Consider the following 24204-nt stretch of genomic DNA (forward strand, 5'->3'; position numbering starts at 1 on the left):
TTGTCAACTCTTTGTCCGTTTTTCCCACAAGGCTGAATATATTGCCCTCGCTTTGAAATAAGTAAAAGACAAGGTTAGTTTATTTCATCCAACAATCTGTCCACAAATTATGGCTACAGTATATGCAATTTTGAGTGACACAAAGATTCTTATCTAAATGGTGAAAATGCAACAGCTGTTAATCAGACTCACTTTGACTTTATATAGTGCACCAAGAGATGGTTTCTCGCTTACAGCCACACTGGCCTCGTCGCCTGATCCGGAAAGCTAAGCAGGGTCGGAGCCTGGTTGGTACTTGGATGGAGACCCTATGGAATACCAGGTGCTGTAAGCATTTTGTCAACTCTTTGTCTGTTTTTCCAAGGCTGAAATATGTGCCCTCGCTTTTGAAATAAGTAAGCAAGGTTAGTTTGTATTTCATCCAACAATCTGTGCTACAAATTATGGCTACAGTATATGCTATTTTTCCACATTTACCCAAAGGAGTGACACAAAGATTCTTATCTAAATGGTGAAAATGCAACAGCTGTTAATCAGACTCACTTTGACTTTATATGGTGCACCAAGAGATGGTTTCTCGCTTACAGGCCCCTGTCCTGAGTACGCCTGATCTCGTCTGATCTTCAAGAGTAGCAGGGTCGGGCCTGGTTAGTACTTGGATGGGAGACCGCCTGGAATACCAGGTGCTGTAAGCATTTTGTCAACTCTTTGTCCGTTTTTTTTCCCACAAGGCTGAAATATGTGCCTCGCTTTGAAATAAGTAAGCAAGGTTAGTTTGTATTTCATCCAACAATCTGTGCTACAAATTATGGCTACAGTATATGCAATTTTGAGTGACACAAAGATTCTTATCTAAATGGTGAAAATGCAACAGCTGTTAATCAGACTCACTTTGACTTTATATAGTGCACCAAGAGATAATTTCTCGCTTACGGCCACACTGTCCTGAGTACGCCTGATCTCGTCTGATCTCGGAAGCTAAGCAGGTCGGGCCTGGTTAGTACTTGGATGGGAGACCGCCTGGGAATACCAGGTGCTGTAAGCATTTTGTCAACTCTTTGTCCGTTTTTCCCACAAGGCTGAAATATGTGCCTCGCTTTGAAATAAGTAAGCAAGGTTAGTTTGTATTTCATCCAACAATCTGTGCTACAAATTATGGCTACAGTATATGCAATTTTTTCCACATTTTGAGTGACACAAAGATTCTTATCTAAATGGTGAAAATGCAACAGCTGTTAATCAGACTCACTTTGACTTTATATAGTGCACCAAGAGATAGTTTCTCGCTTACGGCCACACTGTCCTGAGTACGCCTGATCTCGTCTGATCTCAGAAGCTAAGCAGGGTCGGGCCTGGTTAGTACTTGGATGGGAGACCGCCTGGGAATACCAGGTGCTGTAAGCATTTTGTCAACTCTTTGTCCGTTTTTTTTTTCCCACAAGGCTGAAATATGTGCCCTCGCTTTGGAAATAAGTAAGCAAGGTTAGTTTGTATTTCATCCAACAATCTGTGCTACAAATTATGGCTACAGTATATGCAATTTTTTCCACATTTTGAGTGACACAAAGATTCTTATCTAAATGGTGAAAATGCAACAGCTGTTAATCAGACTCACTTTGACTTTATATAGTGCACCAAGAGATATTTTCGCTTACGGCCACACTGTCCTGAGTACGCCTGATCTCGTCTGATCTCGGAAGCTAAGCAGGGTCGGGCCTGGTTAGTACTTGGATGGGAGACCGCCTGGGAATACCAGGTGCTGTAAGCATTTTGTCAACTCTTTGTCCGTTTTTTCCCACAAGGCTGAAATATGTGCCCTCGCTACAGTATATGCAATTTTGAGTGACACAAAGATTCTTATCTAAATGGTGAAAATGCAACAGCTGTTAATCAGACTCACTTTGACTTTATATAGTGCACCAAGAGATAGTTTCTCGCTTACGGCCACACTGTCCTGAGTACGCCTGATCTCGTCTGATCTCAGAAGCTAAGCAGGGTCGGGCCTGGTTAGTACTTGGATGGGAGACCGCCTGGGAATACCAGGTGCTGTAAGCATTTTGTCAACTCTTTGTCCGTTTTTTCCCACAAGGCTGAAATATGTGCCCTCGCTTTGAAATAAGTAAGCAAGGTTAGTTTGTATTTCATCCAACAATCTGTGCTACAAATTATGGCTACAGTATGCAATTTTCCACATTTTGAGTGACACAAAGATTCTTATCTAAATGGTGAAAATGCAACAGCTGTTAATCAGACTCACTTTGACTTTATATAGTGCACCAAGAGATGGTTTCTCCCTTACGGCCACACTGTCTAGTACGTCTGATCTCAGAAGCTAAGCAGGGTCGGGCCTGGTTAGTACTTGGATGGGAGACGCCTGGGAATACCAGGTGCTGTAAGCATTTTGTCAACTCTTTGTCCGTTTTTCCCACAAGGCTGAAATATGTGCCCTCGCTTTGAAATAAGTAAGCAAGGTTAGTTTGTATTTCATCCAACAATCTGTGCTACAAATTATGGCTACAGTATAATGCAATTTTTTCCACATTTTGAGTGACACAAGATTCTTATCTAAATGGTGAAAATGCAACAGCTGTTAATCAGACTCACTTTGACTTTATATAGTGCACCAAGAGATGGTTTTCTTTACGGCCACACTGTCCTGGAGTACGCCTGATCTCGTCTGATCTCAGAAGCTAAGCAGGGTCGGGCCTGGTTAGTACTTGGATGGGAGACCGCCTGGGAATACCAGGTGCTGTAAGCATTTTGTCAACTCTTTGTCCGTTTTTTCCCACAAGGCTGAAATATGTGCCCTCGCTTTGAAATAATAAGGTTAGTTTGTATTTCATCCAACAATCTGTGCTACAAATTATGGCTACAGTATATGCAATTTTGAGTGACACAAAGATTCTTATCTAAATGGTGAAAATGCAACAGCTGTTAATCAGACTCACTTTGACTTTATATAGTGCACCAAGAGATAGTTTCTCGCTTACGGCCACACTGTCCTGAGTACGCCTGATCTCGTCTGATCTCAGAAGCTAAGCAGGGTCGGGCCTGGTTAGTACTTGATGGGAGACCGCCCTGGGAATACCAGGTGCTGTAAGCATTTTGTCAACTCTTTGTCCGTTTTCCCACAAGGCTGAAATATGTGCCCTAAACTTTGAAATAAGTAAGCTCAAAAGGTTGGTTTGTATTTTCATCCAACAATCTGTGCAAATTATGGCCCTGGTATGTGCAATTTTTCAATTTAAGGTGACCACAAAGATTCTTATCTAAATGGTGGTAGCAACTGTTAATGAACTCACTTTGACTTTATATAGTGCAAAGAGATAGTTTCTTTCTTACACACTGGGTCCTGAGTCGCCCTGATCTCGTCTGTTCTGGAAGCTAAATAGGTCAGCCCTGGTTAGTACTTGGATGGCACCATCCAGGAATGTAACATTTGTCCAACTCTTTGTCCGTTTTTTTCCTACAAGGCTGAAATATGTGCCCTCGCTTTGAAAAAGTAAGCAAAGGTTATTTGTATTTCATCCAACAATCTGTTTTTCTAAATTATATTACAGTATGCAATTTTGAGTGACTAAGATTTCTTATCTAAATAGGCAGAAAATGCAACAGCTGTTAATCAGACTCACTTTAACTTCCCTTGCAGGTATTTCGAGATGGTTTCTGCCCATGGCTACCCAGTCAGGTGCATGTCCTCGTCTGATCTCGGAAGCTACAGCAGGGGTCAGGGCCTGGTTTAGTACTGGATGGAGACCACCTGGGGCCACTAAGTTGCTGTAAGCAATTTGTCCAACTCTTTGATCGTTTTTCCCTAAGGCTGAAATATGTTGCCTCGCTTTTGAAATAAGTAGCAAGGTTGGTTGCATTTCATCCAACAATCTGTGCTACTAATTATGACTTTGGTATATCATAATTTTGGTGACACAAAGTTCTTATCTAAATGGTGAAAATGCAGCAGCTGTTAATCAGACTCTTTGACTTTATATGGTTTTCAGAGATCATTTCTTGCTTATTTATTTAACTGTCCTGGTGCCTGATCTCGTCTGATCTCAAGCTAAGCAGGTTCGGACCTGGTTAGTACTGGATGGAACCGCCTGGGGAATACCAAGGTGCTGTAAGCATTTTGTCAACTCTTTGTCCGTTTTTCCCACAAGGCTGAAATATGTGCCTCGCTTTGAAATAAGTAAGCAAGGTTGGTTGTATTTCATCCAACAATCTGTGCTACAAATTATGGCTACAGTATATCAATTTTTCCACATTTTGGGTGACACAAAGATTCTTATCTAAATGGTGAAAATGCAACAGCTGTTAATCAGACTCACTTTGACTTTATATAGTGCACAAGAGATAGTTTCTCGCTTACGGCCACACTGTCCCTGAGTACGCCTGATCTCGTCTGATCTCGGAAGCTAAGCAGGGTCGGGCTTGGTTAGTACTTGGATGGGAGACCGCCTGGGAATACCAGGTGCTGTAAGCATTTGTCAACTCTTTGTCGTTTTTTTTTTTTCCCACAAGGCTGAAATATGTGCCTCGCTTTGAAATAAGTAAGCAAGGTTAGTTTGTATTTCATCCAACAATCTGTGCTACAAATTATGGCTACAGTATATGCAATTTTGAGTGACACAAAGATTCTTATCTAAATGGTGAAAATGCAACAGCTGTTAATCAGACTCACTTTGACTTTATATAGTGCACCAAGAGATAGTTTCTCGCTTACGGCCACACTGTCCTGAGTACGCCTGATCTCGTCTGATCTCGGAAGCTAAGCAGGGTCGGGCCTGGTTAGTACTTGGATGGGAGACCGCCTGGGAATACCAGGTGCTGTAAGCATTTTGTCAACTCTTTGTCCGTTTTTTTTCCCACAAGGCTGAAATATGTGCCCTCGCTTTGAAATAAGTAAGCAAGGTTAGTTTGTATTTCATCCAACAATCTGTGCTACAAATTATGGCTACAGTATAATTTTTTCCAATTTTGAGTGACACAAGATTCTTATCTAAATGGTGAAAATGCAACAGCTGTTAATCAGACTCACTTTGACTTTATATAGTGCACCAAGAGATAGTTTCTCGCTTACGGCCACACTGTCCTGAGTACGCCTGATCTCGTCTGATCTCAGAAGCTAAGCAGGGTCGGGCCTGGTTAGTACTTGGATGGGAGACCGCCTGGGAATACCAGGTGCTGTAAGCATTTTGTCAACTCTTTGTCCGTTTTTTCCCACAAGGCTGAAATATGTGCCCTCGCTTTGAAATAAGTAAGCAAGGTTAGTTTGTATTTCATCCAACAATCTGTGCTACAAATTATGGCTACAGTATATGCAATTTTGAGTGACACAAAGATTCTTATCTAAATGGTGAAAATGCAACAGCTGTTAATCAGACTCACTTTGACTTTATATAGTGCACCAAGAGATAGTTTCTCGCTACGGCCACACTGTCCTGAGTACGCCTGATCTCGTCTGATCTCGGAAGCTAAGCAGGGTCGGGCCTGGTTAGTACTTGGATGGGAGACCGCCTGGGAATACCAGGTGCTGTAAGCATTTTGTCAACTCTTTGTCCGTTTTTTCCCACAAGGCTGAAATATGTGCCCTCGCTTTGAAATAAGTAAGCAAGGTTAGTTTGTATTTCATCCAACAATCTGTGCTACAAATTATGGCTACAGTATATGCAATTTTTCCACATTTTGAGTGACACAAAGATTCTTATCTAAATGGTGAAAATGCAACAGCTGTTAATCAGACTCACTTTGACTTTATATAGTGCACCAAGAGATAGTTTCTGCTTACGGCCACACTGTCCTGAGTACGCCTGATCTCGTCTGATCTCAGAAGCTAAGCAGGGTCGGGCCTGGTTAGTACTTGGATGGGAGACCGCCTGGGAATACCAGGTGCTGTAAGCATTTTGTCAACTCTTTGTCCGTTTTTCCCACAAGGCTGAAATATGTGCCCTCGCTTTGAAATAAGTAAGCAAGGTTAGTTTGTATTTCATCCAACAATCTGTGCTACAAATTATGGCTACAGTATATGCAATTTTGAGTGACACAAAGATTCTTATCTAAATGGTGAAAATGCAACAGCTGTTAATCAGACTCACTTTGACTTTATATAGTGCACCAAGAGATAGTTTCTCGCTTACGGCCACACTGTCCTGAGTACGCCTGATCTCGTCTGATCTCAGAAGCTAAGCAGGGTCGGGCCTGGTTAGTACTTGGATGGGAGACCGCCTGGGAATACCAGGTGCTGTAAGCATTTTGTCAACTCTTTGTCCGTTTTTTCCCACAAGGCTGAAATATGTGCCCTCGCTTTGAAATAAGTAAGCAAGGTTAGTTTGTATTTCATCCAACAATCTGTGCTACAAATTATGGCTACAGTATATGCAATTTTTTTCCACATTTTGAGTGACACAAAGATTCTTATCTAAATGGTGAAAATGCAACAGCTGTTAATCAGACTCACTTTGACTTTATATAGTGCACCAAGAGATAGTTTCTCGCTTACGGCCACACTGTCCTGAGTACGCCTGATCTCGTCTGATCTCAGAAGCTAAGCAGGGTCGGGCCTGGTTAGTACTTGGATGGGGAGACCGCCTGGGAATACCAGGTGCTGTAAGCATTTTGTCAACTCTTTGTCCGTTTTTTCCCACAAGGCTGAAATATGTGCCCTCGCTTTGAAATAAGTAAGCAAGGTTAGTTTGTATTTCATCCAACAATCTGTGCTACAAATTATGGCTACAGTATATGCAATTTTGAGTGACACAAAGATTCTTATCTAAATGGTGAAAATGCAACAGCTGTTAATCAGACTCACTTTGACTTTATATAGTGCACCAAGAGATAGTTTCTCGCTTACGGCCACACTGTCCTGAGTACGCCTGATCTCGTCTGATCTCGGAAGCTAAGCAGGGTCGGGCCTGGTTAGTACTTGGATGGGAGACCGCCTGGGAATACCAGGTGCTGTAAGCATTTTGTCAACTCTTTGTCCGTTTTTTTTCCCACAAGGCTGAAATATGTGCCCTCGCTTTGAAATAAGTAAGCAAGGTTAGTTTGTATTTCATCCAACAATCTGTGCTACAAATTATGGCTACAGTATATTTTTGCAATTTTGAGTGACACAAAGATTCTTATCTAAATGGTGAAAATGCAACAGCTGTTAATCAGACTCACTTTGACTTTATATAGTGCACCAAGAGATAGTTTCTCGCTTACGGCCACACTGTCCTGAGTACGCCTGATCTCGTCTGATCTCAGAAGCTAAGCAGGGTCGGGCCTGGTTAGTACTTGGATGGGAGACCGCCTGGGAATACCAGGTGCTGTAAGCATTTTGTCAACTCTTTGTCCGTTTTTTTCCCACAAGGCTGAAATATGTGCCCTCGCTTTGAAATAAGTAAGCAAGGTTAGTTTGTATTTCATCCAACAATCTGTGCTACAAATTATGGCTACAGTATATGCAATTTTGAGTGACACAAAGATTCTTATCTAAATGGTGAAAATGCAACAGCTGTTAATCAGACTCACTTTGACTTTATATAGTGCACCAAGAGATAGTTTCTCGCTTACGGCCACACTGTCCTGAGTACGCCTGATCTCGTCTGATCTCAGAAGCTAAGCAGGGTCGGGCCTGGTTAGTACTTGGATGGGAGACCGCCTGGGAATACCAGGTGCTGTAAGCATTTTGTCAACTCTTTGTCCGTTTTTCCCACAAGGCTGAAATATGTGCCCTCGCTTTGAAATAAGTAAGCAAGGTTAGTTTGTATTTCATCCAACAATCTGTGCTACAAATTATGGCTACAGTATATGCAATTTTGAGTGACACAAAGATTCTTATCTAAATGGTGAAAATGCAACAGCTGTTAATCAGACTCACTTTGACTTTATATAGTGCACCAAGAGATAGTTTCTCGCTTACGGCCACACTGTCCTGAGTACGCCTGATCTCGTCTGATCTCAGAAGCTAAGCAGGGTCGGGCCTGGTTAGTACTTGGATGGGAGACCGCCTGGGAATACCAGGTGCTGTAAGCATTTTGTCAACTCTTTGTCCGTTTTTCCCACAAGGCTGAAATATGTGCCCTCGCTTTGAAATAAGTAAGCAAGGTTAGTTTGTATTTCATCCAACAATCTGTGCTACAAATTATGGCTACAGTATATGCAATTTTGAGTGACACAAAGATTCTTATCTAAATGGTGAAAATGCAACAGCTGTTAATCAGACTCACTTTGACTTTATATAGTGCACCAAGAGATAGTTTTCTCGCTTACGGCCACACTGTCCTGAGTACGCCTGATCTCGTCTGATCTCAGAAGCTAAGCAGGGTCGGGCCTGGTTAGTACTTGGATGGGAGACCGCCTGGGAATACCAGGTGCTGTAAGCATTTTGTCAACTCTTTGTCCGTTTTTCCCACAAGGCTGAAATATGTGCCCTCGCTTTGAAATAAGTAAGCAAGGTTAGTTTGTATTTCATCCAACAATCTGTGCTACAAATTATGGCTACAGTATATGCAATTTTGAGTGAGTGACACAAAGATTCTTATCTAAATGGTGAAAATGCAACAGCTGTTAATCAGACTCACTTTGACTTTATATAGTGCACCAAGAGATAGTTTTCGCTTACGGCCACACTGTCCTGAGTACGCCTGATCTCGTCTGATCTCAGAAGCTAAGCAGGGTCGGGCCTGGTTAGTACTTGGATGGGAGACCGCCTGGGAATACCAGGTGCTGTAAGCATTTGTCAACTCTTTGTCCGTTTTTTTCCCACAAGGCTGAAATATGTGCCCTCGCTTTGAAATAAGTAAGCAAGGTTAGTTTGTATTTCATCCAACAATCTGTGCTACAAATTATGGCTACAGTATATGCAATTTTTCCACATTTTGAGTGACACAAGATTCTTATCTAAATGGTGAAAATGCAACAGCTGTTAATCAGACTCACTTTGACTTTATATAGTGCACCAAGAGATAGTTTCTCGCTTACGGCCACACTGTCCTGAGTGTACGCCTGATCTCGTCTGATCTCGGAAGCTAAGCAGGGTCGGGCCTGGTTAGTACTTGGATGGGAGACCGCCTGGGAATACCAGGTGCTGTAAGCATTTTGTCAACTCTTTGTCCGTTTTTTCCCACAAGGCTGAAATATGTGCCCTCGCTTTGAAATAAGTAAGCAAGGTTAGTTTGTATTTCATCCAACAATCTGTGCTACAAATTATGGCTACAGTATATGCAATTTTTCCACATTTGAGTGACACAAAGATTCTTATCTAAATGGTGAAAATGCAACAGCTGTTAATCAGACTCACTTTGACTTTATATAGTGCACCAAGAGATAGTTTTCGCTTACATTACACTGTCCTGAGTACGCCTGATCTCGTCTGATCTCAGAAGCTAAGCAGGGTCGGGCCTGGTTAGTACTTGGATGGGAGACCGCCTGGGAATACCAGGTGCTGTAAGCATTTGTCAACTCTTTGTCCGTTTTTCCCACAAGGCTGAAATATGTGCCCTCGCTTTGAAATAAGTAAGCAAGGTTAGTTTGTATTTCATCCAACAATCTGTGCTACAAATTATGGCTACAGTATATGCAATTTTTGCAATTTTGAGTGACACAAGATTCTTATCTAAATGGTGAAAATGCAACAGCTGTTAATCAGACTCACTTTGACTTTATATAGTGCACCAAGAGATAGTTTCGCTTACAGCACACTGTCCTGGTGCCTGATCTCGTCTGATCTCAGAAGCTAAGCAGGGTCGGGCCTGGTTAGTACTTGGATGGGAGACCGCCTGGGAATACCAGGTGCTGTAAGCATTTTGTCAACTCTTTGTCCGTTTTTTTCCCACAAGGCTGAAATATGTGCCCTCGCTTTGAAATAAGTAAGCAAGGTTAGTTTGTATTTCATCCAACAATCTGTGCTACAAATTATGGCTACAGTATATGCAATTTTGAGTGACACAAAGATTCTTATCTAAATGGTGAAAATGCAACAGCTGTTAATCAGACTCACTTTGACTTTATATAGTGCACCAAGAGATAGTTTCTTGCTTACGGCCACACTGTCCTGAGTGCGCCTGATCTCGTCTGATCTCAGAAGCTAAGCAGGGGTCGGGCCTGGTTAGTACTTGGATGGGAGACCGCCTGGGAATACCAGGTGCTGTAAGCATTTTGTCAACTCTTTGTCCGTTTTCCCACAAGGCTGAAATATGTGCCCTCGCTTTGAAATAAGTAAGCAAGGTTAGTTTGTATTTCATCCAACAATCTGTGCTACAAATTATGGCTACAGTATATGCAATTTTTTCCACATTTTGAGTGACACAAAGATTCTTATCTAAATGGTGAAAATGCAACAGCTGTTAATCAGACTCACTTTGACTTTATATAGTGCACCAAGAGATGGTTTCTCGCTTACGGCCACACTGTCCTGAGTACGCCTGATCTCGTCTGATCTCAGAAGCTAAGCAGGGTCGGGCCTGGTTAGTACTTGGATGGGAGACCGCCTGGGAATACCAGGTGCTGTAAGCATTTTGTCAACTCTTTGTCCGTTTTTTCCCACAAGGCTGAAATATGTGCCCTCGCTTTGAAATAAGTAAGCAAGGTTAGTTTGTATTTCATCCAACAATCTGTGCTACAAATTATGGCTACAGTATATGCAATTTTGAGTGACACAAAGATTCTTATCTAAATGGTGAAAATGCAACAGCTGTTAATCAGACTCACTTTGACTTTATATAGTGCACCAAGAGATAGTTTCTCGCTTACGGCCACACTGTCCTGAGTACGCCTGATCTCGTCTGATCTCAGAAGCTAAGCAGGGTCGGGCCTGGTTAGTACTTGGATGGGAGACCGCCTGGGAATACCAGGTGCTGTAAGCATTTTGTCAACTCTTTGTCCGTTTTTTTTTTTCCCACAAGGCTGAAATATGTGCCCTCGCTTTGAAATAAGTAAGCAAGGTTAGTTTGTATTTCATCCAACAATCTGTGCTACAAATTATGGCTACAGTATATGCAATTTTTCCACATTTTGAGTGACACAAGATTCTTATCTAAATGGTGAAAATGCAACAGCTGTTAATCAGACTCACTTTGACTTTATATAGTGCACCAAGAGATAGTTTCTCGCTTACGGCCACACTGTCCTGAGTACGCCTGATCTCGTCTGATCTCAGAAGCTAAGCAGGGTCGGGCCTGGTTAGTACTTGGATGGGAGACCGCCTGGGAATACCAGGTGCTGTAAGCATTTTGTCAACTCTTTGTCCGTTTTTCCCACAAGGCTGAAATATGTGCCCTCGCTTTGAAATAAGTAAGCAAGGTTAGTTTGTATTTCATCCAACAATCTGTGCTACAAATTATGGCTACAGTATATGCAATTTTTCCACATTTTGAGTGACACAAAGATTCTTATCTAAATGGTGAAAATGCAACAGCTGTTAATCAGACTCACTTTGACTTTATATAGTGCACCAAGAGATAGTTTCTCGCTTACGGCCACACTGTCCTGAGTACGCCTGATCTCGTCTGATCTCGGAAGCTAAGCAGGGTCGGGCTTGGTTAGTACTTGGATGGGAGACCGCCTGGGAATACCAGGTGCTGTAAGCATTTTGTCAACTCTTTGTCCGTTTTTCCCACAAGGCTGAAATATGTGCCCTCGCTTTGAAATAAGTAAGCAAGGTTAGTTTGTATTTCATCCAACAATCTGTGCTACAAATTATGGCTACAGTATATGCAATTTTTCCACATTTTGAGTGACACAAAGATTCTTATCTAAATGGTGAAAATGCAACAGCTGTTAATCAGACTCACTTTGACTTTATATAGTGCACCAAGAGATAGTTTCTCGCTTACGGCCACACTGTCCTGAGTACGCCTGATCTCGTCTGATCTCAGAAGCTAAGCAGGGTCGGGCCTGGTTAGTACTTGGATGGGAGACCGCCTGGGAATACCAGGTGCTGTAAGCATTTTGTCAACTCTTTGTCCGTTTTTTTCCCACAAGGCTGAAATATGTGCCCTCGCTTTGAAATAAGTAAGCAAGGTTAGTTTGTATTTCATCCAACAATCTGTGCTACAAATTATGGCTACAGTATATGCAATTTTTCCACATTTTGAGTGACACAAAGATTCTTATCTAAATGGTGAAAATGCAACAGCTGTTAATCAGACTCACTTTGACTTTATATAGTGCACCAAGAGATAGTTTCTCACTTACGGCCACACTGTCCTGAGTACGCCTGATCTCGTCTGATCTCGGAAGCTAAGCAGGGTCGGGCCTGGTTAGTACTTGGATGGGAGACCGCCTGGGAATACCAGGTGCTGTAAGCATTTTGTCAACTCTTTGTCCGTTTTTTCCCACAAGGCTGAAATATGTGCCCTCGCTTTGAAATAAGTAAGCAAGGTTAGTTTGTATTTCATCCAACAATCTGTGCTACAAATTATGGCTACAGTATATGCAATTTTCCACATTTTGAGTGACACAAAGATTCTTATCTAAATGGTGAAAATGCAACAGCTGTTAATCAGACTCACTTTGACTTTATATAGTGCACCAAGAGATGGTTTCTCGCTTACGGCCACACTGTCCTGAGTACGCCTGATCTCGTCTGATCTCAGAAGCTAAGCAGGGTCGGGCCTGGTTAGTACTTGGATGGGAGACCGCCTGGGAATACCAGGTGCTGTAAGCATTTTGTCAACTCTTTGTCCGTTTTTTTCCCACAAGGCTGAAATATGTGCCCTCGCTTTGAAATAAGTAAGCAAGGTTAGTTTGTATTTCATCCAACAATCTGTGCTACAAATTATGGCTACAGTATATGCAATTTTTTCCAATTTTGAGTGACACAAAGATTCTTATCTAAATGGTGAAAATGCAACAGCTGTTAATCAGACTCACTTTGACTTTATATAGTGCACCAAGAGATGGTTTCTCGCTTACGGCCACACTGTCCTGAGTACGCCTGATCTCGTCTGATCTCAGAAGCTAAGCAGGGTCGGGCCTGGTTAGTACTTGGATGGGAGACCGCCTGGGAATACCAGGTGCTGTAAGCATTTGGCAACTCTTTGTCCGTTTTTTCCCACAAGGCTGAAATATGTGCCCTCGCTTTGAAATAAGTAAGCAAGGTTAGTTTGTATTTCATCCAACAATCTGTGCTACAAATTATGGCTACAGTATATGCAATTTTTCCACATTTTGAGTGACACAAAGATTCTTATCTAAATGGTGAAAATGCAACAGCTGTTAATCAGACTCACTTTGACTTTATATAGTGCACCAGAGATGGTTTCTCGCTTACGGCCACACTGTCCTGAGTACGCCTGATCTCGTCTGATCTCAGAAGCTAAGCAGGGTCGGGCCTGGTTAGTACTTGGATGGGAGACCGCCTGGGAATACCAGGTGCTGTAAGCATTTTGTCAACTCTTTGTCCGTTTTTTCCCACAAGGCTGAAATATGTGCCCTCGCTTTGAAATAAGTAAGCAAGGTTAGTTTGTATTTCATCCAACAATCTGTGCTACAAATTATGGCTACAGTATATGCAATTTTTCCACATTTTGAGTGACACAAAGATTCTTATCTAAATGGTGAAAATGCAACAGCTGTTAATCAGACTCACTTTGACTTTATATAGTGCACCAAGAGATAGTTTCTCGCTTACGGCCACACTGTCCTGAGTACGCCTGATCTCGTCTGATCTCAGAAGCTAAGCAGGGTCGGGCCTGGTTAGTACTTGGATGGGAGACCGCCTGGGAATACCAGGTGCTGTAAGCATTTGTCAACTCTTTGTCCGTTTTTTTTCCCACAAGGCTGAAATATGTGCCCTCGCTTTGAAATAAGTAAGCAAGGTTAGTTTGTATTTCATCCAACAATCTGTGCTACAAATTATGGCTACAGTATATGCAATTTTCCACATTTTGAGTGACACAAAGATTCTTATCTAAATGGTGAAAATGCAACAGCTGTTAATCAGACTCACTTTGACTTTATATAGTGCACCAAGAGATAGTTTCTCGCTTACGGCCACACTGTCCTGAGTACGCCTGATCTCGTCTGATCTCAGAAGCTAAGCAGGGTCGGGCCTGGTTAGTACTTGGATGGGAGACCGCCTGGGAATACCAGGTGCTGTAAGCATTTGTCAACTCTTTGTCCGTTTTTTTTTTCCCACAAGGCTGAAATATGTGCCCTCGCTTTGAAATAAGTAAGCAAAGGTTAGTTTGTATTTCATCCAACAATCTGTGCTACAAATTATGGCTACAGTATATGCAATTTTGAGTGACACAAAGATTCTTATCTAAATGGTGAAAATGCAACAGCTGTTAATCAGACTCACTTTGACTTTATATAGTGCACCAAGAGATGGTTTCTCGCTTACGGCCACACTGTCCTGAGTACGCCTGATCTCGTCTGATCTCAGAAGCTAAGCAGGGTCGGGCCTGGTTAGTACTTGGATGGGAGACCGCCTGGGAATACCAGGTGCTGTAAGCATTTTGTCAACTCTTTGTCCGTTTTTCCCACAAGGCTGAAATATGTGCCCTCGCTTTGAAATAAGTAAGCAAGGTTAGTTTGTATTTCATCCAACAATCTGTGCTACAAATTATGGCTACAGTATATGCAATTTTTCCACATTTTGAGTGACACAAGATTCTTATCTAAATGGTGAAAATGCAACAGCTGTTAATCAGACTCACTTTGACTTTATATAGTGCACCAAGAGATAGTTTCTCGCTTACGGCCACACTGTCCTGAGTACGCCTGATCTCGTCTGATCTCAGAAGCTAAGCAGGGTCGGGCCTGGTTAGTACTTGGATGGGAGACCGCCTGGGAATACCAGGTGCTGTAAGCATTTGTCAACTCTTTGTCCGTTTTTTTTCCCACAAGGCTGAAATATGTGCCTCGCTTTGAAATAAGTAAGCAAGGTTAGTTTGTATTTCATCCAACAATCTGTGCTACAAATTATGGCTACAGTATATGCAATTTTGAGTGACACAAAGATTCTTATCTAAATGGTGAAAATGCAACAGCTGTTAATCAGACTCACTTTGACTTTATATAGTGCACCAAGAGATGGTTTCTCGCTTACGGCCACACTGTCCTGAGTACGCCTGATCTCGTCTGATCTCAGAAGCTAAGCAGGGTCGGGCCTGGTTAGTACTTGGATGGGAGACCGCCTGGGAATACCAGGTGCTGTAAGCATTTTGTCAACTCTTTGTCCGTTTTTCCCACAAGGCTGAAATATGTGCCCTCGCTTTGAAATAAGTAAGCAAGGTTAGTTTGTATTTCATCCAACAATCTGTGCTACAAATTATGGCTACAGTATATGCAATTTTTCCACATTTTGAGTGACACAAAGATTCTTATCTAAATGGTGAAAATGCAACAGCTGTTAATCAGACTCACTTTGACTTTATATAGTGCACCAAGAGATGGTTTCTCGGCTTACGGCCACACTGTCCTGAGTACGCCTGATCTCGTCTGATCTCAGAAGCTAAGCAGGGTCGGGCCTGGTTAGTACTTGGATGGGAGACCGCCTGGGAATACCAGGTGCTGTAAGCATTTGTCAACTCTTTGTCCGTTTTCCCACAAGGCTGAAATATGTGCCCTCGCTTTGAAATAAGTAAGCAAGGTTAGTTTGTATTTCATCCAACAATCTGTGCTACAAATTATGGCTACAGTATATGCAATTTTTCCACATTTTGAGTGACACAAAGATTCTTATCTAAATGGTGAAAATGCAACAGCTGTTAATCAGACTCACTTTGACTTTATATAGTGCACCAAGAGATAGTTTCTCGCTTACGGCACACTGTCCTGAGTACGCCTGATCTCGTCTGATCTCGGAAGCTAAGCAGGGTCGGGCTTGGTTAGTACTTGGATGGGAGACCGCCTGGGAATACCAGGTGCTGTAAGCATTTTGTCAACTCTTTGTCCGTTTTTTCCCACAAGGCTGAAATATGTGCCCTCGCTTTGAAATAAGTAAGCAAGGTTAGTTTGTATTTCATCCAACAATCTGTGCTACAAATTATGGCTACAGTATATGCAATTTTTTCCACATTTTGAGTGACACAAAGATTCTTATCTAAATGGTGAAAATGCAACAGCTGTTAATCAGACTCACTTTGACTTTATATAGTGCACCAAGAGATGGTTTCTTGCTTACGGCCACACTGTCCTGAGTACGCCTGATCTCGTCTGATCTCAGAAGCTAAGCAGGGTCGGGCCTGGTTAGTACTTGGATGGGAGACCGCCTGGGAATACCAGGTGCTGTAAGCATTTTGTCAACTCTTTGTCCGTTTTTTCCCACAAGGCTGAAATATGTGCCCTCGCTTTGAAATAAGTAAGCAAGGTTAGTTTGTATTTCATCCAACAATCTGTGCTACAAATTATGGCTACAGTATATGCAATTTTTTCCACATTTTGAGTGACACAAAGATTCTTATCTAAATGGTGAAAATGCAACAGCTGTTAATCAGACTCACTTTGACTTTATATAGTGCACCAAGAGATAGTTTCTCGCTTACGGCCACACTGTCCTGAGTACGCCTGATCTCGTCTGATCTCAGAAGCTAAGCAGGGTCGGGCCTGGTTAGTACTTGGATGGGAGACCGCCTGGGAATACCAGGTGCTGTAAGCATTTTGTCAACTCTTTGTCCGTTTTTTCCCACAAGGCTGAAATATGTGCCTCGCTTTGAAATAAGTAAGCAAGGTTAGTTTGTATTTCATCCAACAATCTGTGCTACAAATTATGGCTACAGTATATGCAATTTTTCCACATTTTGAGTGACACAAAGATTCTTATCTAAATGGTGAAAATGCAACAGCTGTTAATCAGACTCACTTTGACTTTATATAGTGCACCAAGAGATAGTTTCTCGCTTACGGCCACACTGTCCTGAGTACGCCTGATCTCGTCTGATCTCAGAAGCTAAGCAGGGTCGGGCCTGGTTAGTACTTGGATGGGAGACCGCCTGGGAATACCAGGTGCTGTAAGCATTTTGTCAACTCTTTGTCCGTTTTTTCCCACAAGGCTGAAATATGTGCCCTCGCTTTGAAATAAGTAAGCAAGGTTAGTTTGTATTTCATCCAACAATCTGTGCTACAAATTATGGCTACAGTATATGCAATTTTCCACATTTTGAGTGACACAAAGATTCTTATCTAAATGGTGAAAATGCAACAGCTGTTAATCAGACTCACTTTGACTTTATATAGTGCACCAAGAGATGGTTTCTCGCTTACGGCCACACTGTCCTGAGTACGCCTGATCTCGTCTGATCTCGGAAGCTAAGCAGGGTCGGGATTGGTTAGTACTTGGATGGGAGACCGCCTGGGAATACCAGGTGCTGTAAGCATTTTGTCAACTCTTTTGTCGTTTTCCCACAAGGCTGAAATATGTGCCCTCGCTTTGAAATAAGTAAGCAAGGTTAGTTTGTATTTCATCCAACAATCTGTGCTACAAATTATGGCTACAGTATATGCAATTTTTTCCACATTTTGAGTGACACAAAGATTCTTATCTAAATGGTGAAAATGCAACAGCTGTTAATCAGACTCACTTTGACTTTATATAGTGCACCAAGAGATAGTTTCTCGCTTACGGCCACACTGTCCTGAGTACGCCTGATCTCGTCTGATCTCAGGAAGCTAAGCAGGTCGACTTTGTTAGTACTTGGATGGGAGACCGCCTGGGAATACCAGGTGCTGTAAGCATTTTGTCAACTCTTTGTCCGTTTTTTTTTTCCCACAAGGCTGAAATATGTGCCCTCGCTTTGAAATAAGTAAGCAAGGTTAGTTTGTATTTCATCCAACAATCTGTGCTACAAATTATGGCTACAGTATATATGCAATTTTGAGTGACACAAAGATTCTTATCTAAATGGTGAAAATGCAACAGCTGTTAATCAGACTCACTTTGACTTTATATAGTGCACCAAAGATAGTTTCTGCTTACGGCCACACTGTCCTGAGTACGCCTGATCTCGTCTGATCTCGGAAGCTAAGCAGGGTCGGGCCTGGTTAGTACTTGGATGGGAGACCGCCTGGGAATACCAGGTGCTGTAAGCATTTTGTCAACTCTTTGTCCGTTTTCCCACAAGGCTGAAATATGTGCCTCGCTTTGAAATAAGTAAGCAAGGTTAGTTTGTATTTCATCCAACAATCTGTGCTACAAATTATGGCTACAGTATATGCAATTTTCCACATTTTGGTGACACAAAGATTCTTATCTAAATGGTGAAAATGCAACAGCTGTTAATCAGACTCACTTTGACTTTATATAGTGCACCAAGAGATGGTTTTCTCGCTTCGGCCCACTGTCCTGAGTACGCCTGATCTCGTCTGATCTCAGAAGCTAAGCAGGGTCGGGCCTGGTTAGTACTTGGATGGAGACCGCCTGGGAATACCAGGTGCTGTAAGCATTTGTCAACTCTTTGTCCGTTTTTTTCCCACAAGGCTGAAATATGTGCCCTCGCTTTGAAATAAGTAAGCAAAGGTTAGTTTGTATTTCATCAACAATCTGTGCTACAAATTATGGCTACAGTATATGCAATTTTTCCACATTTTGAGTGACACAAAGATTCTTATCTAAATGGTGAAAATGCAACAGCTGTTAATCAGACTCACTTTGACTTTATATAGTGCACCAAGAGATAGTTTCTTGCTTACGGCCACACTGTCCTGAGTACGCCTGATCTCGTCTGATCTGGAAGCTAAGCAGGGTCGGGCTTGGTTAGTACTTGGATGGGAGACGCCTGGGAATACCAGGTGCTGTAAGCATTTGTCAACTCTTTGTCCGTTTTTTCCCACAAGGCTGAAATATGTGCCCTCGCTTTGAAATAAGTAAGCAAGGTTAGTTTGTATTTCATCCAACAATCTGTGCTACAAATTATGGCTACAGTATATGCAATTTTTTGGTGACACAAAGATTCTTATCTAAATGGTGAAAATGCAACAGCTGTTAATCAGACTCACTTTGACTTTATATAGTGCACCAAGAGATGGTTTTCGCTTGGCCCACTGTCCTGAGTACTCCTGATCTCGTCTGATCTCGGAAGCTAAGCAGGGTCGGGCTTTGTTAGTACTTGGATGGGAGACCGCCTGGGAATACCAGGTGCTGTAAGCATTTTGTCAACTCTTTGTCCGTTTTTTCCCACAAGGCTGAAATATGTGCCCTCGCTTTGAAATAAGTAAGCAAGGTTAGTTTTATTTCATCCAACAATCTGTGCTACAAATTATGGCTACAGTATATGCAATTTTTCCACATTTGGAGTGACACAAAAGATTCTTATCTAAATGGTGAAAATGCAACAGCTGTTAATCAGACTCACTTTGACTTTATATAGTGCACCAAGAGATAGTTTTCTTACGGCCACACTGTCCTGAGTACGCCTGATCTCGTCTGATCTCGGAAGCTAAGCAGGGTCGGGCCTGGTTAGTACTTGGATGGGAGACCGCCTGGGAATACCAGGTGCTGTAAGCATTTTGTCAACTCTTTGTCCGTTTTTTTCCCACAAGGCTGAAATATGTGCCCTCGCTTTGAAATAAGTAAGCAAGGTTAGTTTGTATTTCATCCAACAATCTGTGCTACAAATTATGGCTACAGTATATGCAATTTTTTCCACATTTTGAGTGACACAAAGATTCTTATCTAAATGGTGAAAATGCAACAGCTGTTAATCAGACTCACTTTGACTTTATATAGTGCACCAAGAGATAGTTTCTCGCTTACGGCCACACTGTCCTGAGTACGCCTGATCTCGTCTGATCTCGGAAGCTAAGCAGGGTCGGGCTTGGTTAGTACTTGGATGGGAGACCGCCTGGGAATACCAGGTGCTGTAAGCATTTTGTCAACTCTTTGTCCGTTTTTTCCCACAAGGCTGGAAATATGTGCCCTCGCTTTGAAATAAGTAAGCAAGGTTAGTTTGTATTTCATCCAACAATCTGTGCTACAAATTATGGCTACAGTATATGCAATTTTGAGTGACACAAAGATTCTTATCTAAATGGTGAAAATGCAACAGCTGTTAATCAGACTCACTTTGACTTTATATAGTGCACCAAGAGATAGTTTCTCGCTTACGGCCACACTGTCCTGAGTACGCCTGATCTCATCTGATCTCAGAAGCTAAGCAGGGTCGGGCCTGGTTAGTACTTGGATGGGAGAGCCTGGGAATACCAGGTGCTGTAAGCATTTTGTCAACTCTTTGTCCGTTTTTTCACCTGAAATATGTGCCCTCGCTTTGAAATGGAAGCAAGGTTAGTTTGTATTTCATCAACAATCTTTACAAATTATGGGTGACAGGTATATGCAATTTAGGTGACCTTAAAGATTCTTATCTAAATGGTGAAAATGCAACAGCTGTTAATCAGACTCCTTTGACTTTATATAGTGCGTCAAGAGGGAGTTTGTTCCATTGGCCCCACTGTCCTGAGCAGCCTGATCTCGTCTGATCTCGGAAGCTAAGCAGCGGGAACCTGGTTAGTACTTGGAGGGAGACATACCAGGAAGGCCAGGTGCTGGCATTTATCCAACTCTTGCCGTTTTTGGGTGAAATAGGGCCTCAGAGCTTGGAAATAAGTAAAATAAAGGTTAGTTTCACATTTCATCCATCAATCTGTCTACAGCGGATTTAAGTAGCTGGTGCCTCGCTTTGAAATAAGTAAGCAAGGTTAGTTTGTATTTCATCCAACAATCTGTGCTACAAATTATGGCTACAGTATATGCAATTTTGAGTGACACAAAGATTCTTATCTAAATGGTGAAAATGCAACAGCTGTTAATCAGACTCACTTTGACTTTATATAGTGCACCAAGAGATGGTTTCTCGCCACGGCCACACTGTCCTGAGTACGCCTGATCTCGTCTGATCTCGGAAGCTAAGCAGGGTCGGGCCTGGTTAGTACTTGGATGGGAGACCGCCTGGGAATACCAGGTGCTGTAAGCATTTTGTCAACTCTTTGTCCGTTTTTCCCACAAGGCTGAAATATGTGCCCTCGCTTTGAAATAAGTAAGCAAGGTTAGTTTGTATTTCATCCAACAATCTGTGCTACAAATTATGGCTACAGTATATGCAATTTTTCCACATTTTGAGTGACACAAAGATTCTTATCTAAATGGTGAAAATGCAACAGCTGTTAATCAGACTCACTTTGACTTTATATAGTGCACCAAGAGATAGTTTCGCTTACGACGGCCACACTGTCCTGAGTACGCCTGATCTCGTCTGATCTCGGAAGCTAAGCAGGTCGGGCCTGGTTAGTACTTGGATGGGAGACCGCCTGGGAATACCAGGTGCTGTAAGCATTTTGTCAACTCTTTGTCCGTTTTTTCCCACAAGGCTGAAATATGTGCCTCGCTTTGAAATAAGTAAGCAAGGTTAGTTTGTATTTCATCCAACAATCTGTGCTACAAATTATGGCTACAGTATATGCAATTTTTCCACATTTTGAGTGACACAAAGATTCTTATCTAAATGGTGAAAATGCAACAGCTGTTAATCAGACTCACTTTGACTTTATATAGTGCACCAAGAGATGGTTTCTACCAACTACGGCCACACTGTCCTGAGTACGCCTGATCTCGTCTGATCTCAGAAGCTAAGCAGGGTCGGGCCTGGTTAGTACTTGGATGGGAGACCGCCTGGGAATACCAGGTGCTGTAAGCATTTGTCAACTCTTTGTCCGTTTTTTTCCCACAAGGCTGAAATATGTGCCCTCGCTTTGAAATAAGTAAGCAAGGTTAGTTTGTATTTCATCCAACAATCTGTGCTACAAATTATGGCTACAGTATATGCAATTTTTCCACATTTTGAGTGACACAAAGATTCTTATCTAAATGGTGAAAATGCAACAGCTGTTAATCAGACTCACTTTGACTTTATATAGTGCACCAAGAGATGGTTTCTCGCTTACGGCCACACTGTCCTGAGTACGCCTGATCTCGTCTGATCTCAGAAGCTAAGCAGGGTCGAGGCCTGGTTAGTACTTGGATGGGAGACCGCCTGGGAATACCAGGTGCTGTAAGCATTTGTCAACTCTTTGTCCGTTTTTTCCACAAGGCTGAAATATGTGCCTCGCTTTGAAATAAGTAAGCAAGGTTAGTTTGTATTTCATCCAACAATCTGTGCTACAAATTATGGCTACAGTATATGCAATTTTTTTCCACATTTTTGAGTGACACAAAGATTCTTATCTAAATGGTGAAAATGCAACAGCTGTTAATCAGACTCACTTTGACTTTATATAGTGCACCAAGAGATAGTTTTCTACGGCCACACTGTCCTGAGTACGCCTGATCTCGTCTGATCTCGGAAGCTAAGCAGGGTCGGGCTTGGTTAGTACTTGGATGGGAGACCGCCTGGGAATACCAGGTGCTGTAAGCATTTGTCAACTCTTTGTCCGTTTTTTTCCCACAAGGCTGAAATATGTGCCCTCGCTTTGAAATAAGTAAGCAAGGTTAGTTTGTATTTCATCCAACAATCTGTGCTACAAATTATGGCTACAGTATATGCAATTTTTCCCATTTTGAGTGACACAAAGATTCTTATCTAAATGGTGAAAATGCAACAGCTGTTAATCAGACTCACTTTGACTTTATATAGTGCACCAAGAGATAGTTTCTTGCTTACGGCCACACTGTCCTGAGTACACCTGATCTCGTCTGATCTCGGAAGCTAAGCAGGGTCGGGCCTGGTTAGTACTTGGATGGGAGACCGCCTGGGAATACCAGGTGCTGTAAGCATTTGTCAACTCTTTGTCCGTTTTTTTCCCACAAGGCTGAAATATGTGCCCTCGCTTTGAAATAAGTAAGCAAGGTTAGTTTGTATTTCATCCAACAATCTGTGCTACAAATTATGGCTACAGTATATGCAATTTTTCCACATTTTGAGTGACACAAAGATTCTTATCTAAATGGTGAAAATGCAACAGCTGTTAATCAGACTCACTTTGACTTTATATAGTGCACCAAGAGATAGTTTCTCGCATACGGCCACACTGTCCTGAGTACGCCTATCTCGTCTGATCTCAGAAGCTAAGCAGGGTCGGGCCTGGTTAGTACTTGGATGGGAGACCGCCTGGGAATACCAGGTGCTGTAAGCATTTGTCAACTCTTTGTCCGTTTTTTCCCACAAGGCTGAAATATGTGCCCTCGCTTTGAAATAAGTAAGCAAGGTTAGTTTGTATTTCATCCAACAATCTGTGCTACAAATTATGGCTACAGTATATGCAATTTTTTCCACATTTTGAGTGACACAAAGATTCTTATCTAAATGGTGAAAATGCAACAGCTGTTAATCAGACTCACTTTGACTTTATATAGTGCACCAAGAGATGGTTTCTCGCTTACGGCCACTGTCCTGAGTACGCCTGATCTCGTCTGATCTCGGAAGCTAAGCAGGGTCGGGCTTGGTTAGTACTTGGATGGGAGACCGCCTGGGAATACCAGGTGCTGTAAGCATTTTGTCAACTCTTTGTCCGTTTTTCCCACAAGGCTGAAATATGTGCCTCGCTTTGAAATAAGTAAGCAAGGTTAGTTTGTATTTCATCCAACAATCTGTGCTACAAATTATGGCTACAGTATATGCAATTTTTTCCACATTTTGAGTGACACAAAGATTCTTATCTAAATGGTGAAAATGCAACAGCTGTTAATCAGACTCACTTTGACTTTATATAGTGCACCAAGAGATGGTTTCTCGCTTACGGCCACACTGTCCTGAGTACGCCTGATCTCGTCTGATCTCAGAAGCTAAGCAGGGTCGGGCCTGGTTAGTACTTGGATGGGAGACCGCCTGGGAATACCAGGTGCTGTAAGCATTTTGTCAACTCTTTGTCCGTTTTTTCCACAAGGCTGAAATATGTGCCCTCGCTTTGAAATAAGTAAGCAAGGTTAGTTTGTATTTCATCCAACAATCTGTGCTACAAATTATGGCTACAGTATATGCAATTTTTTCCACATTTTGAGTGACACAAAGATTCTTATCTAAATGGTGAAAATGCAACAGCTGTTAATCAGACTCACTTTGACTTTATATAGTGCACCAAGAGATGGTTTCTCGCTTACGGCCACACTGTCCTGAGTACGCCTGATCTCGTCTGATCTCAGAAGCTAAGCAGGGTCGGGCCTGGTTAGTACTTGGATGGGAGACCGCCTGGGAATACCAGGTGCTGTAAGCATTTTGTCAACTCTTTGTCCGTTTTTTTTCCCACAAGGCTGAAATATGTGCCCTCGCTTTGAAATAAGTAAGCAAG

The 24204-nt window shown here is 42.2% G+C and overlaps 42 non-coding genes and 19 pseudogenes across 42 annotated transcripts; all 61 read left to right on the forward strand.

The window, feature by feature from the left end:
• The first annotated feature begins 927 nt into the window (after positions 1 to 927).
• On the forward strand, positions 928 to 1045 carry LOC135567965 (5S ribosomal RNA; annotated as a pseudogene).
• A 240-nt stretch (positions 1046 to 1285) lies between these two features.
• Positions 1286 to 1404, forward strand: LOC135567914 (5S ribosomal RNA). Its single transcript, XR_010462405.1, has one exon. It is a non-coding gene; the product is annotated as a 5S ribosomal RNA (ribosomal RNA).
• A 245-nt stretch (positions 1405 to 1649) lies between these two features.
• LOC135568033 (5S ribosomal RNA) lies at positions 1650 to 1768 on the forward strand. Its single transcript, XR_010462495.1, has one exon. It is a non-coding gene; the product is annotated as a 5S ribosomal RNA (ribosomal RNA).
• Positions 1769 to 1936: 168 nt separating this feature from the next.
• LOC135567999 (5S ribosomal RNA) lies at positions 1937 to 2055 on the forward strand. Its single transcript, XR_010462461.1, has one exon. It is a non-coding gene; the product is annotated as a 5S ribosomal RNA (ribosomal RNA).
• Positions 2056 to 2638: 583 nt separating this feature from the next.
• LOC135567966 (5S ribosomal RNA) lies at positions 2639 to 2758 on the forward strand (annotated as a pseudogene).
• A 226-nt stretch (positions 2759 to 2984) lies between these two features.
• LOC135567974 (5S ribosomal RNA) lies at positions 2985 to 3103 on the forward strand (annotated as a pseudogene).
• A 1257-nt stretch (positions 3104 to 4360) lies between these two features.
• Positions 4361 to 4480, forward strand: LOC135567962 (5S ribosomal RNA). The gene has a single exon (XR_010462453.1). It is a non-coding gene; the product is annotated as a 5S ribosomal RNA (ribosomal RNA).
• Positions 4481 to 4714: 234 nt separating this feature from the next.
• On the forward strand, positions 4715 to 4833 carry LOC135568034 (5S ribosomal RNA). Its single transcript, XR_010462496.1, has one exon. It is a non-coding gene; the product is annotated as a 5S ribosomal RNA (ribosomal RNA).
• Positions 4834 to 5071: 238 nt separating this feature from the next.
• On the forward strand, positions 5072 to 5190 carry LOC135568010 (5S ribosomal RNA). The gene has a single exon (XR_010462472.1). It is a non-coding gene; the product is annotated as a 5S ribosomal RNA (ribosomal RNA).
• A 231-nt stretch (positions 5191 to 5421) lies between these two features.
• Positions 5422 to 5539, forward strand: LOC135567972 (5S ribosomal RNA; annotated as a pseudogene).
• A 240-nt stretch (positions 5540 to 5779) lies between these two features.
• On the forward strand, positions 5780 to 5898 carry LOC135568021 (5S ribosomal RNA). The gene has a single exon (XR_010462483.1). It is a non-coding gene; the product is annotated as a 5S ribosomal RNA (ribosomal RNA).
• Positions 5899 to 6128: 230 nt separating this feature from the next.
• On the forward strand, positions 6129 to 6247 carry LOC135568032 (5S ribosomal RNA). The gene has a single exon (XR_010462494.1). It is a non-coding gene; the product is annotated as a 5S ribosomal RNA (ribosomal RNA).
• A 243-nt stretch (positions 6248 to 6490) lies between these two features.
• On the forward strand, positions 6491 to 6610 carry LOC135567961 (5S ribosomal RNA). The gene has a single exon (XR_010462452.1). It is a non-coding gene; the product is annotated as a 5S ribosomal RNA (ribosomal RNA).
• Positions 6611 to 6841: 231 nt separating this feature from the next.
• LOC135568035 (5S ribosomal RNA) lies at positions 6842 to 6960 on the forward strand. Its single transcript, XR_010462497.1, has one exon. It is a non-coding gene; the product is annotated as a 5S ribosomal RNA (ribosomal RNA).
• Positions 6961 to 7197: 237 nt separating this feature from the next.
• Positions 7198 to 7316, forward strand: LOC135567920 (5S ribosomal RNA). The gene has a single exon (XR_010462411.1). It is a non-coding gene; the product is annotated as a 5S ribosomal RNA (ribosomal RNA).
• A 232-nt stretch (positions 7317 to 7548) lies between these two features.
• On the forward strand, positions 7549 to 7667 carry LOC135567931 (5S ribosomal RNA). The gene has a single exon (XR_010462422.1). It is a non-coding gene; the product is annotated as a 5S ribosomal RNA (ribosomal RNA).
• Positions 7668 to 7897: 230 nt separating this feature from the next.
• Positions 7898 to 8016, forward strand: LOC135567942 (5S ribosomal RNA). The gene has a single exon (XR_010462433.1). It is a non-coding gene; the product is annotated as a 5S ribosomal RNA (ribosomal RNA).
• A 231-nt stretch (positions 8017 to 8247) lies between these two features.
• LOC135567953 (5S ribosomal RNA) lies at positions 8248 to 8366 on the forward strand. The gene has a single exon (XR_010462444.1). It is a non-coding gene; the product is annotated as a 5S ribosomal RNA (ribosomal RNA).
• Positions 8367 to 8599: 233 nt separating this feature from the next.
• Positions 8600 to 8718, forward strand: LOC135567964 (5S ribosomal RNA). The gene has a single exon (XR_010462455.1). It is a non-coding gene; the product is annotated as a 5S ribosomal RNA (ribosomal RNA).
• A 240-nt stretch (positions 8719 to 8958) lies between these two features.
• LOC135567960 (5S ribosomal RNA) lies at positions 8959 to 9079 on the forward strand. The gene has a single exon (XR_010462451.1). It is a non-coding gene; the product is annotated as a 5S ribosomal RNA (ribosomal RNA).
• Positions 9080 to 9318: 239 nt separating this feature from the next.
• Positions 9319 to 9436, forward strand: LOC135567980 (5S ribosomal RNA; annotated as a pseudogene).
• A 235-nt stretch (positions 9437 to 9671) lies between these two features.
• On the forward strand, positions 9672 to 9786 carry LOC135567984 (5S ribosomal RNA; annotated as a pseudogene).
• Positions 9787 to 10018: 232 nt separating this feature from the next.
• On the forward strand, positions 10019 to 10138 carry LOC135567958 (5S ribosomal RNA). Its single transcript, XR_010462449.1, has one exon. It is a non-coding gene; the product is annotated as a 5S ribosomal RNA (ribosomal RNA).
• A 240-nt stretch (positions 10139 to 10378) lies between these two features.
• Positions 10379 to 10497, forward strand: LOC135567975 (5S ribosomal RNA). The gene has a single exon (XR_010462456.1). It is a non-coding gene; the product is annotated as a 5S ribosomal RNA (ribosomal RNA).
• A 231-nt stretch (positions 10498 to 10728) lies between these two features.
• Positions 10729 to 10847, forward strand: LOC135567986 (5S ribosomal RNA). The gene has a single exon (XR_010462457.1). It is a non-coding gene; the product is annotated as a 5S ribosomal RNA (ribosomal RNA).
• A 245-nt stretch (positions 10848 to 11092) lies between these two features.
• On the forward strand, positions 11093 to 11211 carry LOC135567996 (5S ribosomal RNA). Its single transcript, XR_010462458.1, has one exon. It is a non-coding gene; the product is annotated as a 5S ribosomal RNA (ribosomal RNA).
• Positions 11212 to 11451: 240 nt separating this feature from the next.
• Positions 11452 to 11570, forward strand: LOC135567930 (5S ribosomal RNA). Its single transcript, XR_010462421.1, has one exon. It is a non-coding gene; the product is annotated as a 5S ribosomal RNA (ribosomal RNA).
• A 240-nt stretch (positions 11571 to 11810) lies between these two features.
• Positions 11811 to 11929, forward strand: LOC135567997 (5S ribosomal RNA). Its single transcript, XR_010462459.1, has one exon. It is a non-coding gene; the product is annotated as a 5S ribosomal RNA (ribosomal RNA).
• Positions 11930 to 12171: 242 nt separating this feature from the next.
• LOC135567956 (5S ribosomal RNA) lies at positions 12172 to 12290 on the forward strand. Its single transcript, XR_010462447.1, has one exon. It is a non-coding gene; the product is annotated as a 5S ribosomal RNA (ribosomal RNA).
• A 240-nt stretch (positions 12291 to 12530) lies between these two features.
• Positions 12531 to 12649, forward strand: LOC135567998 (5S ribosomal RNA). The gene has a single exon (XR_010462460.1). It is a non-coding gene; the product is annotated as a 5S ribosomal RNA (ribosomal RNA).
• A 242-nt stretch (positions 12650 to 12891) lies between these two features.
• Positions 12892 to 13010, forward strand: LOC135568000 (5S ribosomal RNA). Its single transcript, XR_010462462.1, has one exon. It is a non-coding gene; the product is annotated as a 5S ribosomal RNA (ribosomal RNA).
• A 239-nt stretch (positions 13011 to 13249) lies between these two features.
• LOC135568001 (5S ribosomal RNA) lies at positions 13250 to 13368 on the forward strand. Its single transcript, XR_010462463.1, has one exon. It is a non-coding gene; the product is annotated as a 5S ribosomal RNA (ribosomal RNA).
• A 241-nt stretch (positions 13369 to 13609) lies between these two features.
• Positions 13610 to 13728, forward strand: LOC135568002 (5S ribosomal RNA). Its single transcript, XR_010462464.1, has one exon. It is a non-coding gene; the product is annotated as a 5S ribosomal RNA (ribosomal RNA).
• A 241-nt stretch (positions 13729 to 13969) lies between these two features.
• LOC135568003 (5S ribosomal RNA) lies at positions 13970 to 14088 on the forward strand. Its single transcript, XR_010462465.1, has one exon. It is a non-coding gene; the product is annotated as a 5S ribosomal RNA (ribosomal RNA).
• A 235-nt stretch (positions 14089 to 14323) lies between these two features.
• Positions 14324 to 14442, forward strand: LOC135568004 (5S ribosomal RNA). The gene has a single exon (XR_010462466.1). It is a non-coding gene; the product is annotated as a 5S ribosomal RNA (ribosomal RNA).
• Positions 14443 to 14681: 239 nt separating this feature from the next.
• On the forward strand, positions 14682 to 14800 carry LOC135568005 (5S ribosomal RNA). The gene has a single exon (XR_010462467.1). It is a non-coding gene; the product is annotated as a 5S ribosomal RNA (ribosomal RNA).
• Positions 14801 to 15031: 231 nt separating this feature from the next.
• LOC135568006 (5S ribosomal RNA) lies at positions 15032 to 15150 on the forward strand. Its single transcript, XR_010462468.1, has one exon. It is a non-coding gene; the product is annotated as a 5S ribosomal RNA (ribosomal RNA).
• A 241-nt stretch (positions 15151 to 15391) lies between these two features.
• LOC135568007 (5S ribosomal RNA) lies at positions 15392 to 15510 on the forward strand. Its single transcript, XR_010462469.1, has one exon. It is a non-coding gene; the product is annotated as a 5S ribosomal RNA (ribosomal RNA).
• A 238-nt stretch (positions 15511 to 15748) lies between these two features.
• LOC135567977 (5S ribosomal RNA) lies at positions 15749 to 15866 on the forward strand (annotated as a pseudogene).
• Positions 15867 to 16108: 242 nt separating this feature from the next.
• On the forward strand, positions 16109 to 16227 carry LOC135568008 (5S ribosomal RNA). Its single transcript, XR_010462470.1, has one exon. It is a non-coding gene; the product is annotated as a 5S ribosomal RNA (ribosomal RNA).
• A 242-nt stretch (positions 16228 to 16469) lies between these two features.
• Positions 16470 to 16588, forward strand: LOC135568009 (5S ribosomal RNA). Its single transcript, XR_010462471.1, has one exon. It is a non-coding gene; the product is annotated as a 5S ribosomal RNA (ribosomal RNA).
• Positions 16589 to 16828: 240 nt separating this feature from the next.
• On the forward strand, positions 16829 to 16947 carry LOC135568011 (5S ribosomal RNA). Its single transcript, XR_010462473.1, has one exon. It is a non-coding gene; the product is annotated as a 5S ribosomal RNA (ribosomal RNA).
• A 240-nt stretch (positions 16948 to 17187) lies between these two features.
• Positions 17188 to 17306, forward strand: LOC135567970 (5S ribosomal RNA; annotated as a pseudogene).
• A 240-nt stretch (positions 17307 to 17546) lies between these two features.
• On the forward strand, positions 17547 to 17664 carry LOC135567993 (5S ribosomal RNA; annotated as a pseudogene).
• Positions 17665 to 17899: 235 nt separating this feature from the next.
• LOC135568036 (5S ribosomal RNA) lies at positions 17900 to 18018 on the forward strand. The gene has a single exon (XR_010462498.1). It is a non-coding gene; the product is annotated as a 5S ribosomal RNA (ribosomal RNA).
• A 237-nt stretch (positions 18019 to 18255) lies between these two features.
• LOC135567990 (5S ribosomal RNA) lies at positions 18256 to 18371 on the forward strand (annotated as a pseudogene).
• A 241-nt stretch (positions 18372 to 18612) lies between these two features.
• On the forward strand, positions 18613 to 18729 carry LOC135567991 (5S ribosomal RNA; annotated as a pseudogene).
• A 230-nt stretch (positions 18730 to 18959) lies between these two features.
• LOC135567995 (5S ribosomal RNA) lies at positions 18960 to 19075 on the forward strand (annotated as a pseudogene).
• Positions 19076 to 19313: 238 nt separating this feature from the next.
• LOC135567954 (5S ribosomal RNA) lies at positions 19314 to 19432 on the forward strand. Its single transcript, XR_010462445.1, has one exon. It is a non-coding gene; the product is annotated as a 5S ribosomal RNA (ribosomal RNA).
• A 243-nt stretch (positions 19433 to 19675) lies between these two features.
• LOC135567932 (5S ribosomal RNA) lies at positions 19676 to 19794 on the forward strand. Its single transcript, XR_010462423.1, has one exon. It is a non-coding gene; the product is annotated as a 5S ribosomal RNA (ribosomal RNA).
• A 232-nt stretch (positions 19795 to 20026) lies between these two features.
• Positions 20027 to 20143, forward strand: LOC135567971 (5S ribosomal RNA; annotated as a pseudogene).
• A 636-nt stretch (positions 20144 to 20779) lies between these two features.
• On the forward strand, positions 20780 to 20897 carry LOC135567982 (5S ribosomal RNA; annotated as a pseudogene).
• Positions 20898 to 21138: 241 nt separating this feature from the next.
• LOC135567988 (5S ribosomal RNA) lies at positions 21139 to 21256 on the forward strand (annotated as a pseudogene).
• A 242-nt stretch (positions 21257 to 21498) lies between these two features.
• Positions 21499 to 21617, forward strand: LOC135567967 (5S ribosomal RNA; annotated as a pseudogene).
• Positions 21618 to 21858: 241 nt separating this feature from the next.
• LOC135567955 (5S ribosomal RNA) lies at positions 21859 to 21978 on the forward strand. The gene has a single exon (XR_010462446.1). It is a non-coding gene; the product is annotated as a 5S ribosomal RNA (ribosomal RNA).
• A 237-nt stretch (positions 21979 to 22215) lies between these two features.
• Positions 22216 to 22334, forward strand: LOC135567976 (5S ribosomal RNA; annotated as a pseudogene).
• Positions 22335 to 22574: 240 nt separating this feature from the next.
• LOC135568031 (5S ribosomal RNA) lies at positions 22575 to 22693 on the forward strand. Its single transcript, XR_010462493.1, has one exon. It is a non-coding gene; the product is annotated as a 5S ribosomal RNA (ribosomal RNA).
• A 241-nt stretch (positions 22694 to 22934) lies between these two features.
• Positions 22935 to 23052, forward strand: LOC135567983 (5S ribosomal RNA; annotated as a pseudogene).
• A 241-nt stretch (positions 23053 to 23293) lies between these two features.
• On the forward strand, positions 23294 to 23410 carry LOC135567968 (5S ribosomal RNA; annotated as a pseudogene).
• Positions 23411 to 23650: 240 nt separating this feature from the next.
• LOC135568012 (5S ribosomal RNA) lies at positions 23651 to 23769 on the forward strand. The gene has a single exon (XR_010462474.1). It is a non-coding gene; the product is annotated as a 5S ribosomal RNA (ribosomal RNA).
• Positions 23770 to 24010: 241 nt separating this feature from the next.
• Positions 24011 to 24129, forward strand: LOC135568013 (5S ribosomal RNA). The gene has a single exon (XR_010462475.1). It is a non-coding gene; the product is annotated as a 5S ribosomal RNA (ribosomal RNA).
• The last annotated feature ends 75 nt before the right edge of the window (positions 24130 to 24204 follow it).

Source organism: Oncorhynchus nerka, unplaced genomic scaffold, assembly GCF_034236695.1.
Source record: "Oncorhynchus nerka isolate Pitt River unplaced genomic scaffold, Oner_Uvic_2.0 unplaced_scaffold_1746, whole genome shotgun sequence".
Classification (NCBI taxonomy): Eukaryota; Metazoa; Chordata; class Actinopteri; order Salmoniformes; family Salmonidae; genus Oncorhynchus; species Oncorhynchus nerka.